This window comes from Podarcis pityusensis, assembly GCF_964106645.2.
Source record: "Podarcis pityusensis genome assembly, chromosome: 2".
Lineage (NCBI taxonomy): Eukaryota > Metazoa > Chordata > Lepidosauria > Squamata > Lacertidae > Podarcis > Podarcis pityusensis.
The window spans coordinates 54,028,166-54,042,624 of record NC_138029.1 but is presented as its reverse complement, the minus strand read 5'-3'; the positions used below and the strand labels follow the sequence as shown (position 1 = coordinate 54,042,624).

At 43.2% G+C, this 14,459-nt stretch overlaps 1 long non-coding RNA gene across 12 annotated transcripts in view; it reads left to right on the top strand.

Annotated features, from left to right (window-relative positions):
• Positions 1–12,010, top strand: part of LOC308472417 — a 28,703-nt gene extending 16,693 nt beyond the window's left edge. For 10 of the 12 annotated variants that reach the window (XR_013983474.1, XR_013983475.1, XR_013983476.1 and 7 more), the window contains one exon: positions 336–3,165. This is a non-coding gene — a long non-coding RNA (uncharacterized lncRNA). Of the gene's footprint in view, positions 1–335; positions 3,166–3,353; positions 3,771–5,170; positions 5,271–7,873; positions 7,931–11,956 lie in introns of those variants that run through there. The other 2 variants (XR_013983472.1, XR_013983473.1) reach the window with 2 other exon arrangements.
• Positions 12,011–14,459: the final 2,449 nt, after the last annotated feature.

The following is a 14,459-nucleotide window of genomic DNA, read 5'->3' as shown; positions in this document are numbered from 1 at the left end:
TATCTCAGCCTCTGGGATGGAGGAGAATCGTATGTTCAGCATTTGGAGTTTATTTTTTAATGCTTTGCACTTGAAAGAAGAGACATGCAAAAGAAAGCCTACAGAGAGACATACTTTTGGCCATCAAATGAACCTAGATATTGGCAGAAGTTTGTTTTGAGAAACAACGGCTGCTGGACAAAGTAGGAACAGATGAAATATGTTTAAGTTCTTTATATTCTAAAACAGAACATGTTGCATGTCAGGAAAAACAGATGTTCTAAATGCTGTGAACTGAATCTCAGATTTTTATTTTTTATTTTAAGCCAAAACCTTTCCTACTGCTTTTGTTTCAGGTGCTGGAGAGATTCATCAAAGAAGAGGCCCCACCCAACCCCCTTTTCCTAAACTGCTACTTATCCAAATTGACAACATTTCCACCACTTACCCTTGGATAATTCTTTATTCCACATATCTGCTTTGCCACATGTCACCAGGAACAGGAAAACATGGCCAAGTACTGACAATGTGAGGCACAGATTTATTTATTTTTTAAGGAGGAAGAGAGAGTGAATAAAAGTAGAATAATTATTGTTTAAAGCCATCAGCATAAAGCAGCAGGAGAATTAGCATGAATAAACAAGTTCTCCTAGGATATAGTGTATAGTTAGTAGGAGTTGCCAACCTTTGTTGGCACATTTGGAATTTTGGAAAAGTGCCATGGGTACCAATAACATGGATGCTGTGGGGTGTGTGGCATAATACGAAACGATGGCTGTGGGAGAGTAACATTAACACACAATGGCTGCTGTGGATCATGACACAACACAAAATGGCTGCCACATCCAAGAGAGCGGAAAAAGAGGCAGGACCACAGAATGATGGGAGCATGCCACCCTCAGCCCCTTCCCCACCAATGGGAAAAGTCTCCTACATCTTCTGCCACCACACTCTCCTAAAGAAGCTTTTTGTCCTTCTCCTCTGTTCATAATGGAAAGAGGGTAGGTGCCCAGGCCCGGCATCCAATGAAACCTGGTCTTGTTAAGGGGTGTGTTCAATATGGGAGAGGCCATGTCAGTGGAAACAGGAAGACCAATCTGTTTCTTGTGCATTGTGGATTTTTGAGTGGATATTTATTGAGGGCTTTTGCAGGTGCCATAGGAGGTACTGTTGTGCATGGGTGGTGCATTGGTAGTCCCTGGAAGGTATTGTAAGGCTGGGAAATCTCATGACTGGAGATCAAATGTGGCCCTCCAGGTCTCTCTGTCAAGCCTTTGGGATTCTTCCCACACCAGACTTCCTACCTCATCTACCCTGCAATACCCTCCTTACTGGCCCTGCAATACCCTCCTCAGTACTTTTGCCTGGATGAAATGTGTCCCTGAATAATGCCACTTTCTTGTCTGGATGGAGGGTGGAAATGTGAGTGTAGAAACCACTGACCATCTGTATAGATTGTAACCTACTGCACAGAGACCACATCTGTTGTCTTGCCCACTTTTTGCCTCTGGCCTCACCCACTGCTCCAAAGCTTGCCCATGAGGGAACGCTTCCTTTAAGCTGAGATGTTTTCCTCATTCCTGGTGCAGAGATAGATCAAGTAGTGGGCTATCATTGCAGCTTCATGGACTCCTTCAGGGAAGAGGTGTCCAAAGAGGGAAGAAGATACCTTAGAGGAGATTGATGGGTTTATTGTTTTAGATCAGATATAGGCAAACTCCAGCCCTCCAGATGTTTGGGACTACAATTCCCACCATCCCTGACTACTGGTCCTGTTAGCTAGGGATGATGGGAATTGTAGCCCCAAACATCTGGAGGGCCGGAGTTTTCCTATGCCTGTCTTAGATACATTTAAATGAATCATTTTCATGGAAACACTACTACTGTGTTTCAGTTCATTAACTCGTGGAGTATTTTTTGTGGGCGGGAATAAAGTTATAATCTCACCTCTGGGATGAATTTACCCCAAATTAAAAATGGAGAGGAAGAAATCCATAAAAGAAATGCACATTTGTGGAGAGTATTCAGTGGCTCCTCCTGATTATACGAGCCAAAGAAAGCTGTCTGCCTTCATCAATCAAGCAAGACACTGAAGCTCTGGGATTTAGCAAGAGGAGCTGTGGAGATGAAATGAATGAGCTCAAAGTCTTTGGGCATTTGAAGAAGCTGTTCGGGAACTGGGCCAATGTAAGGCACAAAAGGCTCTAGGAAGAGTGAGAGATGCAACGTGGCAAAAATGAGAACACTCCACAGATGCTACATTCACAGCCAGTAGTGACTTACTCAGAGTAATGCTCCTACTCAATACATTTAAGGCTAGCATTCATGTCTATCCTGCATTCATTTGCTCTTGGTCTCCTCCTTTGCAATGGTCACCAAATAGCAATAAGGGGATGGGATTGTAAAGAAAAACCCAGTCTGCAGAAATAACCAAATCGGGGACAAAAACAACCCTTAAGCTAGCTACTAACAGCAAATATTTCTTCCTTAGGGATTGCTACAATAGGTTGCTGTGCTGCTAAAATCCATAGAGTATGCCTGTCACTCTAAGCATCCACTTGGCGAGTTCAGTTTGAGGTTGTGCATAGCAAAGGCAAAGTTCTTCAGGGAAGTTGTTCTGGGTTTGAAATATGTTGGCGCAAACAGAAAAGCCACTGGGATTGAACATTATCAACATGATTAGTGTGGATTTCTTCTCTTGCCCCTCCAAAATCATGAATATTGTTTTTGACAAAGCCAGATTGGGGCTATGTGTAGACATAACCAGAGCCTGGAAGCTTTGTTCATTTTTACATTCCCATTGCCAGTGGCTTGGCACTGGAGCTACAGCAAGAAGGTTCTGTTCTGCTAAGCAGGACAAGGCAGAAGCCTAAGATCCTAGTCTTTAGACCAGGCCTGGTCAATCTGGAGGCTTCAGAATGCCTACCAATATCAGAGGCTCATGTTAGTAGTACCTCAGGTTAAGAACTTTGCTTCAGGATGAGAACAGAAACCACGTTGCGGCTGCGTGGCAGCAGCGGGAGGCCCTATTAGCTAAAGTGGTGCTTCAGGTTAAGAACAGTTTCAGGTTAAGAACAGACCTCCAGAACGAATTAAGTTCTTAACCCGAGGTACTATTTCTGGGTTAGCGGAGTCTGTAACCTGAAGCGTATGTAACCTGAGGCGTATGTAACCCGAGGTACCACTGTAATGGAACACTCAATTACTTATAAGTGTCCCTTTCTAATATACAAAGGAATTCATACTATTTAACCAGCACAGGCTGAGGGTTTTGCAATATAAATATTTGGCAAAGACTGTCATTCCTTTGGGCTTTAATCAAGTATCCTGGAAGCTGCAGATTGCCTTCACTGATTTTCTCTCTTTCTCCAAAGTGACATATGAATCAGCACATCCATGTAGCCTAGGCTTATCTAAAAGAACTCTTAGAAATTCTTGGAAGAGAGTGACAGCACAGGTCTTTGAACTTTCTCTTGGAAATATACATACAAAGTGGAAATGGCTTTGCTGACCTTTTACGAAGAATGTTTATGGGAGAGTCAGTCAGTGTAATTACAGTAGGATTTTCTTTAATTGTAACTGTGTCTATTTGTTTTAGGGGCACATAAAAGTAGTTTTACATTGTGCATAATAAATATGCATGCATAAGTTTCCAAGTTAAATTCTATCTCCACTTAAAAGAAACTAAAGAGGAAGGGATGGGAGTGATCTTTGCTTGTCAAGACATAGCTCCTTCAGAGCTAGATGGACCAACAGAGTACTATGTAAATCAATAAAGTAAATTTCAAAGTCATCATTGTATTGTGGAGCAACATAAACTAATAACTGTGAATCTTTCAAACTATCATGAAACTCACAAGAACCAGAGTATTTACTATTTGGTTTACAGCATAAGCAAAACAGAGTTTTTAAAAGATGTTACAGAAGCACAATTATAGGCTGTAAGCAACTAGCCTTTTCTTCCAGCAATATTATCCAAAGCAACCATTTCCAGAGGAGGCCGGCATATTAGTCTCTTGCAGTTGTGTGATACTGTAAGAACTAACTTATTAATTATGACAAAAGCTTTTGCTTCATCAAATGCACAAATGTTATCCTGAGTTGTGGGTGTGATATATTTAATAGAACTTGTATGCTACTTACCGTAATTGGCTGAAACCTCTAAGTGGGTTACACACACCCCACAAAAAAAATCTAAAATCTTCATTAAAAATACAGATATAATTTTTTAAACACCATATATGCATAACAATGTGTGTATATAAATACTATTTGTTTATTTTATTTTAAGTATTTATACACCACTTTTCGTCAGAAAAGATCACAAAGCAATTTACAGAAAAGGCAAAAAACTAAAGGCAATATGCTAATCATCAAAATCCATGGTTACAATATATAAAACATCATATTCCATAACAGAGATTTCTACTCAATACACTAATACTCAGTATTAACATCTACTAACATGCCTGTGCCTTAGGCATTCTGCACCTGCACACAATCACCCACACTCACATATTCCCAACAGTTACAGAAACCCAATAAAGAACTGCAACCTAAATAAGTTGTACAATAGAAGTGCTATTTGGTCTGGTTTCTTCCTTTAGGGCCTGTGAGCCTATACATACATACATGGTTGAGGAGGGAAATAGTAAACAGTAAAGCCAGAAGGAAATTAAAGGCAAAAAAATATGTTTGTTGATACATTTCATTTCAGCTTCACTGTTTACGATTCCCCCACCCAGCCATGTATATAAATACCTAAAACTCAGGACAGCACTTCATGCAATGAAGTGCCAAAAGACTGTTTTTTTTCCAAAACAAGTTATATTTATGCACAGAGTTTTGTTTAAGCAAAGAGGGTTTCTATAAAGCATTTTTACAAATATGCTGATGGGTCCTCTTTTACAGGGACCTAATAATCTAATTGCTAATGTGCTGCAAATTATAACATCCTGTACAAATTTCTTTATTTCCCATTACAGCACTCTTTGTTTTACATTTCCGTATTATGCCAAGATTGAGGCTACAAGCCGCAAATAACTTGCTCTAGAAAAATCTCAGTGTGCTATTGCAGAGCAAATAGCAGACACAGCGTTTCCACACTATTCCATTACCACAGGCAAAGCCTTCTTTCATATACCTTATGCATGATTTTTTTTAATTAACCACTCTTTTTCTTGATTTTTAGGTCAAGAACAAGAATTACTACAACTAGGGCAGAACACACCATTTGACAAAAAGACTAAAATCCTACACATACTCAGTGGAACTTATATATAAATAGATATGTATAGTATTCAGATTATGTTATTGCCTTCGTTGTACACTTGGATTTAAAGAGAGGAAAAACTATTTTAAATTAGTATTCTGCAAGTTGAATAGAAAACTAGTTACTACGGGATAGGTAGGACTTCCACCTATTTTCTGCTTCTAGTGGTCACTGAGTATATTTGCTAGTTTACCCCTGAGCCTTCACAATAATAAAAAGTTCAATACAGTGGTACCTCGGGTTAAAAACTTAATTCGTTCCAGAGGTCCGTTCTTAACCTGAAACAGTTCTTAACCTGAGGCGTGCTTTCGCTAATGGGGTCTCCTGCTGCTGCTGCGCCACCGGCACACGATTTCAGTTCTTATCCTGGGGCAAAGTTCTTAACCTGGAGCAACCACTTCCTGGTTAGCGGAGTTTGTAACCCAAAGCGTCTGTAACTACTGTACTAGATAACTATAGCAAGTGTTGGGAACTTCCATTCCACTGACCTTATTAGGACTGCCAGGCCATTTGACCAAGCCATATTTAGCCATCATGACTGATAGCGTTCAGGGCCAGCACTACAATATATAGCCATGTGGCTCAAGCAGCAGGCCAGGAGGGATTGTTAACACCATCATCATCATCATCATTTAGATTTATATACCGCCCTTCATCTGAAGATCACAGGGGGAGTTACAACCTAAAAACACACAATACATAACAAAATAACTGAAAAAACAATACTCCACCCCAACATGTTTAAGAGGCCATAGATTGTAAAATCAGCCAATGGCCTTGGGGAAGAGGAATGTGTTTGCCTGGCATCTAAAGAGATGTAATGAAGGTGCCAGGTGAGCCTTCCTGGGGAGAGAATTCCTCAAATGGGGAGCCACGGCAGAAAGGCCCCATTCATGTGTTGCCACCCTCCAGACCTCTCGTGGAAGAGGCACGTGAAGAAGGGCCTCAGATTAACAGTGCTTGCCATGGCCATGGCATCTAGTCCCAATGGCTTGCTTCCTTTCACAGGATCCCTTTCTCAGAGCACAGCACTGAGGCACAAGGAAGGCCCCAGAAATCCTGGGAGGTAGCAAATGGCAGGTAAGGGGCGAGACAATGAGATGGCAAGTGGCAGGATGGAGAATAGTGGCACAAGGTCGTGTGGGCAGAGGAAAAGAGAGAAGTTAGTGTCAGTGCTGTGGTCCTGTAGCCACTAACAGACATAAAGTATACTCCATGAATTTATCCAATCACTTTTTAAGACCATCCCCAAATCTCATTGTAGTGGGTATAAACAGTGCCATTCTCACTAGCCATCCCATGAGAAACAATAGGCTGTGTTCCAGCTCCTACCATGTTTTTGGTCAGTTATTCTTATGCTTATACATAGCTTTTAAGATTGACAGAGGACTAGGGGTGTGGAGCAGACTACAATTTCAACAAATAAGAATACTAAAGTCTCTTGGCTCAAACGGGTGGGGGTTATTGTTGTGGCTTGCAATCTGTGATTAATGGCTTTCCACAAAATGCCACGGGCATCTCAAAATGCCTTTCCTCCCCAGTTATTGAGGAGACATGAGGAATTCTATGTAGAATGGAAGGTGTTCAGAAACTCAAAGCCTGTGATGGAATGTGCCTCTGGAAAGAATGTCTGGATCCAAGGGTGGGAGACAGGTTGTCTCTCACAAAATTTGAAGGCCCAGCATGCAATTAACTGAGAAGAATAAGTCCTGTTATTTATGCAAAGAATGAATGATGTATGAGCTGACTCACTAGCCCCTTATACAAAAGCAGAGAGAACACATCGGGGCACCGGTCTCTCTCTCTCTCTCTTTTTTTTTTTTGCTAATGGCTCCCAGGCTGCATTTGAGTTGTAAAGACATAGTAAAAGAGTTAGGTCATCACAGTGCAGCCCAGAGGTAGGAAGGCACTTTGTTTGCCTCATAAAGACTAGCCAGTTTCTCCTGCAACCGCCAAAGCTTGGGGTATTCTGAAGATTAGCTAGGATACTGACAACAAATATTTCCTCCTAGTCTTTAATCCTGCTAATAAAATGCTGTGGCCTTGGAATGACATTGAGTCTGTGAGCCGGGAGGCCTCCTGTTACTTTGGTGCCTAAGAGATATAGCCGAGAGATTGAAGGCACAGGAATGCACATCCCAGCTGGCAACTCTTGACTGCTCATTTTTAAAGGGTTGTAATCTTGTGTCCTGAAACTTCTGGCCAATCTCGTGCCCGGGATTAGGGAGCGTCATTCATGCCAACTGCCATTGTTGGCAAGGGCACAGGCTTTAAAAGGGGATTAGACACACTGATAAGGCTATCTGATTGCCCCTAGTCACATTGGCTCTGTACTACCTCTGGAATTGGAGGCAGTTTGCCACTGAATACCAGTTTTAGGGAATCAGGAGCAGACAATTATTATTATTATTATTATTATTATTAAACTGCTACCCTGCCCATCTGGCTGGGTTTCCACAGCCACTCTGGGTGGCTCCCAACAGAAAATTAAAACACGACAAAACATCCAACATTAAAAACTTCCCTAAACAGGGCTGCCTTCAGATGTCTTCTAAAAGCCATGTACAGTTGAACCACCGTTTACGTAACCCTCTGGCCTATTCTCATGTTGCTTCCCTCCAGATCTCGCACATAGAAAGCACACAAAGAAGGGCCTCAAATGAGGATCACAGGGTCCAGGTCAGTTCATATGGTGCGAGGCGGTCCTTGCGGTATTGTGGTCCTGAGTCGTTTAAAGCTTTATGGATCAAAACCAACATCTTGGAAATAAGTAGGGCTTCATTGCTGAAGGTGCTTATGCCTAACTGTCCCTAAATGACCAGTGCTGGAAGATAGCTAAGGATCACAGCTTCTACTATGAAATATTTTATTTTTGTTATGGGAGGCTACCTAAAAATGGTCCTAGCAATTATGCAAAATCTGCCTCCAATGATAGAACTGCTAATAACAAAGAAGCAATTATAAATTTGACAGAATGGAGATAAACTGTACAAGTGAGCAGATGTAAACCTGTTAAAGTGAGAATGTACAGCAGGGGTCAGCAAACTTTTTCAGCAGGGGGCTGGTCCAGTGTCCCTCAGACCTGGTGGGGGGCCAGACTGGGGTCTGTGTGTGAATGAATTCCTATGCCCCACAAATAACCCAGAGATGCATTTTAAATAAAAGCACACATTCTACTCATGTAAAAACACGCTGATTCCCGCACAGTCTGTGGGCCAGATTTAGAAGGCAATTGGGTCGCATCCAGCCCCCGGGCCTTAGTTTGCCTCCCCATGATGTACAGCATCATCTGACTTTATAGCTTTGTGTTTTGACAATTTAAATGCTGGATCGGAATTACAACTATCAACATACCTGAGCTAGTTGACTTGGTTCTTTGCTGATCAATGGGATATTGATGGTTTTCTCGCTTATGGATCAGGAGGCTTAGGTGGTTCGTAAAGAATTACTTCCATTGGATCATAGTTTTATCTTTATATTCTTTTGGAATAATAGGAGAGCTAGAGTAACTTTAGAGAACCTGGCTATCAGTAGAGGTGATGTAATGAGGAATAGCCAAGGCGTTGCCTTTTGGACAACAATTTTGCTACACCGTCCCTGGACAGGACTGGGGGTGAGGAGCAGAAAGGCATCAGGGTTGGGGCTGTGCAGATGCATGAACATTAAGCAACTAACTGACTCCGTCAGGGTGTTGGCACAGACCTAACCTCAATGCCACAGCACTGTTCTGCCCCATTGATGTAAACTGTAGTGTTAATGGCTTTGGGAGAGCTCTGGCCACTCTTCTCTATACCCTAAGCTTAGCAAAGAACGCTCCCATGTTATTTCAGGTTCTTTCTAATGGGCAAAGGGACCTCCAGGTTAAAGGCCATCTGGTACTTGTTTAGAGTAGATATGGCTATGTCTGCCTGTTTCATCTGCCCCCACAATACAGCTGTAATCGGTGTGTAATTAGGGAGTCTTTAATCCACAGATTATCAACTCTTCTCCCTGAAGACCCCATCTGTTGTGCTAGAGCTGAAAAAGAAAGCTTTACATCTGTGAACTGGGCTCTGGTTAGAAGTTGTGCTTTCACAAGGTCTTCATCCGCGTGCAAAATGGTTCGCTTTTGTTGTCTGCCACTGGAAAAAGATTTAGGCCACGGAGGATTATTAAAGTTAGGCAGCTGCGTTTATGCTCCTAAACATGTGGCTTGCTTTTTCAGTCATAGAAAATACAGCAGTTCCTGGGGTTTGGGAAGCTCCCCACACCATTCCCTTAGGAGAAGCAGTATTTCTGCGCTTCACAAATCTAAAGCACTTACTGTCACAATATTGCGTGTTCCTCCTCCTTGCATGTTAATCTGTTCTCACATTGTAATCCATTGCAGCACACGAGACACTTTGTAGCATATTTGCCAGTGTCAGGTCCGGCTTTCAAGCTTCGCATAGACATCTGGTTGGCTGACGTGAGAACAAGATGATGGACCATGTGAGTTATTGGCCTCATCCAGCTGGCTCTTCTCATGTTCTTATGACACCCTGAGAACTGTTACTATATTTATTCCACTGCCTTGTGTCCCTCTTTTGGTGTAAGTTCAACACATGCTTCATAGGAGAAAAAATGGTGTTAATGCTCAGAAACATCCCCCCCCCAAAATAGACAATGTTCCCCACAAAACACAAAAATAACTTTTTTTAAAAAGGGAGGGACAGAAGGTATTGACGGGTGCCAAGGGAGATGTCTGAGGTCACTGTAGCACCCATAGGCACCACATTTGGGACCCCAGGACTAAGGCGACCACCCAACTTGCTAACATTTGCTAGGCATGCAATCCTTAAAAAAATGAGTTAATTTTGTTATCAGAATTAGTTTGTCCTGTGAAAATGCAGGTTCTCCATATGCATAAGTATCATTTCTTATTTTCTTCTGCAGCCAGTTTTGGTTGGCTAAGAATGTTACAAATGATTCTGCTGAGATATCCTTGGAAATGTGTTTGGACTGTGCTTCAAAAGCTTCAAATCTGATCTATTTGCTTTATTTCCCTTAGCAAACATAAACTTTAAGGATGTCTTACAGAGTCTTACACACTAGATTCAGAATGCTTTAATTTACAGAGATGGTCCAGACACTACAAAACTTCAGTGACATTTAGATACATTCCAGATCCCATGTTATGTGTTTATTCCCTTAGCAACATTCACTGTTATAAATGATCCTTTATTTTTTTAAATCTAAAACTATAGTGCCAGAATAATTCGTTCCCATTTATATAATTCTTTTTCACTTTGTCTTCTGATTTATGCTAAAACAAATGGTTGGAACATGGCTTCCCATCTTTCTGTGAGTCATGGGGTGGAACATTACACACGCATGCAAAAGGCATAAAGTCACACACAGCTTTTTTCCATTTCAAAATGGCATTTTATTTCTTTCTTTCTTTTTTATTTACCAAGTCTGTAGCAATAAAACACACTTTTCCAAGGATGCTGTGGATTTGAACTGACTTTGGCGGGGGGAAGACTGTAAATTAAAGCAATTAACTAAATCTTTGTAGTTATAAAAATATACTTTCTGTTTCTCCTCTGAGGCTTTTCTTGGCAACTCCCCACCACAAGGCCTCCATTGCGGTGCAGCCTGCCTTCCCTTTTGTGAGCTGCTGCCCTTCCGTCCATGGGCCTGCACACTTTGCCAGAAAGGCAGAATAATATTTTGTCTCTCCTGACAACAAATGCAAGGAAAGCAAAGCTCTGCTGCCACCTCAAGAAGTGAGAAAGGAACCAGTTTTTCTCAGCTAGAGTGAACAAGGGAAAAGGCTGTAGTTCAGCAGCAGAGTACAGTATCTGTTTTCTGTGCAGAAGGTCCACGCCCTGGCATCTCTGGATGGCGCTGGGAGAGATCCTGAAAACCCAGCAAGCCACTGTCAGTTACTGTGCAAAACTAGGCAAGGTGGACCAATGGTCCAATTCAGTATGAAGCAGCTTCCCATGTTCCTAAAATTTCAACAACGCATCGAGTTTAGTTATCGGAGCAAAGATAGTCTCCATCTTCTGGAGACTAGCAATGAGTGGGGTGAGGGTTCTGTTCTTTGGTAACTTCTAGAATTCAGCCTTAAACGGGATTTGTGTATTTCCAGGTCATCATTGCTTTCTCCCTTTTCTGTTGCCTTGTTTTTAAGAACTGCAATATGTGGAATAAATGTGTAGCTGCTCCTTACCTGGTAAGGTAAAGGTAAAGGACCCCTGGGCAGTTAAGTCCAGTCAAAAGCGACTATGAGGTGCGGCGCTCATCCCGCTTTCAGGCTGAGGGAGCCGGCGTTTGTCCACAGACAGCTTTCCGGGTCATGTGGCCAGCATGACTAAACCGCTTCTAGTGCAACAGAACACTGTGACGGAAACCAGAGCATGCGGAAATGCTGTTTACCTTCCCGCCACAGTGCTACCTATTTATGTACTTGCACTGGTGTGCTTTCGAACTGTTAAGTTGGCAGGAATCACCCTGTTGCGGGGATTCGAACTGCTGACCTTCTGATCGGCAAACCCAAGAGGCTCCTTGGTTTAGACCACAGCACTACCTGCATCCCTGGAGGGTTACTTGCTGGCAAGTTTCATGCAAACCAAGCTCTTTGCTTTCCAGCTAGGGTCCACAATCTAATCTCACATCATTGCTGTTTGAACAAGTGTAATGTCACTGAATCATTTTATTTCTGATTTTATCTTTTGCCAGAGGAGAGCTCCTTACTTGGTTGTCAGTCCTGTTCCCTTCCAGAGGTTCAAGCCAGGCACTGAGTTGGCATGGAGAACACCACCCCAGCCACCCATTCCATAAGTTATCACAAAAATGTCAGTTTCTCTCCTGAGTATTTTGAAAGAGCTTTTACTTGATGGCTGGGCCTATAACATGCAACATGGCCTTGTTTCTCTGATAGGGTTGTGGCTACATATGCATTACAAAAAAGATGATACTTTCCATATGCTAATTTATATGTACATGTGCATATATGTGTGTATGTATATATATATAAAAATACACATACACACACACACACACACACACACACAAAAAGTACTTTTTTTCTTAAAAAAGTTTAGGGGTACTCTGTCTGGGTGCTGACTTCAGGTGGGCAGTTTCACAGCTTTCTGTACTTATGGTTCTTTCTTTAGACTGGATGCAGATTGGGCAACCCTTCAATGTGTACCAAATATTTAACTAGCATCCAGCATTGTAGTGGTTAAAAATAAGAGCTCTTCTTTTGCTTAAATTATCACACTGACCCCATTCCAAGGGGTCTCTTTGTCTTTGCACCATGTCTCGCTGTTTCAGACAAAAGCGAGCCCGTCCTTCTGTCCCCCTCCCTTGTCCTCCTTTTCTGGACTGTGCAAAACTAGCACAATGGAAGCTGTTCATGGAGAACATGGAAGGAGTTGGATTTCACTGAACTTTGTTGCGTTGTCATGTGCTAAGGTGCTGATCCTGGCTCTTTTATAAAGCCACCCTTTTAAAACACAAACAGCCCCTGGGGTCAAAAGGACTAAAATTGATTGCTGTGCTAAATAAAGTTTTAAGTAAGTATTTTTTTTTAAAGGAAAGAAAGCAAAGTATCTGCCCTGCAGTGATCTCACTCAGAAAACAAAGTTTGCAGTAGCTAGTTAAATCTCCTCAGGAAGAATGCAGCCAAAGTTTGTGAGTTGAGATTAACATCAACAAGCTTCTAAAATATCTTCCTTTGGTCAACAGCAGCGATTGTACTGAAGGGAAAAAAAAGGGGGTGGGATCCAAGATACAGTGGTACCTCAGGTTACAGACGCTTCAGGTTACAGACTCCACTAACCCAGAAATTGTGCTGGTCCAGGGGGGGGGGGATTACCGTGGGGCGAGGTCCAGGACCTGAGTTGAGGGTCGGCAGACAGTTCTCCACGGGCGAAGTGGGGTCCACAGCGAGAAGCTGGGCAAGAACAGGAACTCTGGGGGAACAGGACTGGATGCTGGCCGAAACAGCTCTTCAACGACGTTGCTCCCGCAACCTGGGACCGGGCTGACTGGCCTTTATCTTCTCTGAGGCCAGGGGCGGTCCCGGCCCCCAGGAGACCCGCCTCTCCTGGCCTTAAGGCGAGCACTCCTCCTGGGAGAAACCAGTTCCCTTCGCCTCTCTGCCCTGAGCCTCTGCAGTTCAGGAGAGGCTGAAGGGTTACTGGGCCCAGGGGGAGACTCACCTGTAGGCACTGAGTCCTCAACCACCTCTGGAGCCAGAGTGGATTCACCTGGTGCCTGCTCCTGAGGATCCGGCACAGGTGCAGGCGCTTCAGAATCAAGGCCCTGCCCCAGCTCAGCCGGCCCTGGAGGCGGGGACTCCTGTGCAGGCTGGGATTCCTCCGGTTCAGCCTCTGAATCGGATTCCCAGGCCATCACAGAAATAGTACCTCGGATTAAGAACTTTACTTCAGGATGAGAACAGAAATCGCGTGGCAGCGGTGCGGCATGCAGCGGGAGGCCCCATTAGCTAAATTGGTACCTCAGGTTAAGAACAGTTTCATGTTAAGAACGGACCTCCGGTACAGAACGGACCACTGTACCAGCAGCAGAAGCTGAGCTCCAAACTACAAACATACTGTGTTAAAAGCACCATCACATTTAAAGTGTCTGTGTTGCTGTTTCATAGCGCAGCAGGAATTTTCTCTCTCTCTGCCCAATCCTGTCAAGAATTGACTTCCCGAAGCTGTGGCTTGCCTTAGGAGGGTAGCAGCTATTGGCAAAGCTGAGCTGGAATAACCCAGATGAAGCTGAGCTTTCTGATCTCTCGCTTGCTCGGGAGTTTAGGCCCACCTTTGCTAGCTTGGCTGGGGTGATGGGAGTTGTAGTCCAAAACATCTGGACAACCCCAGGTTGGGAAAGGCTGGTTTAGAGCAGAGGTCGGTGCATTCCAGAGGAATGGATCATGCTGGGGGTTGGATTACAGCAACGTGTGAGGGCTACCCCTGGTTGGCGGGGGGGGGGGGGTGAAGGTCAATAACAGCTGAGGGGCTAAAACTGTCTTGGCTAAAAGATATGCACAGGCTGCTGGGCTATTATTTAATCCTGAATTGCAAGGAGTGCTAAATGGGACATTAGAGAGAAACAGATTATTTCACTTGCAAAAAGAAAGCATAATCAAAAGTGGCTAGAAATTCAAGTGTGCCTTAATCCCTTTGTAAATGTGAAACACTTCTGTATTACTCTAGGTATGCACACC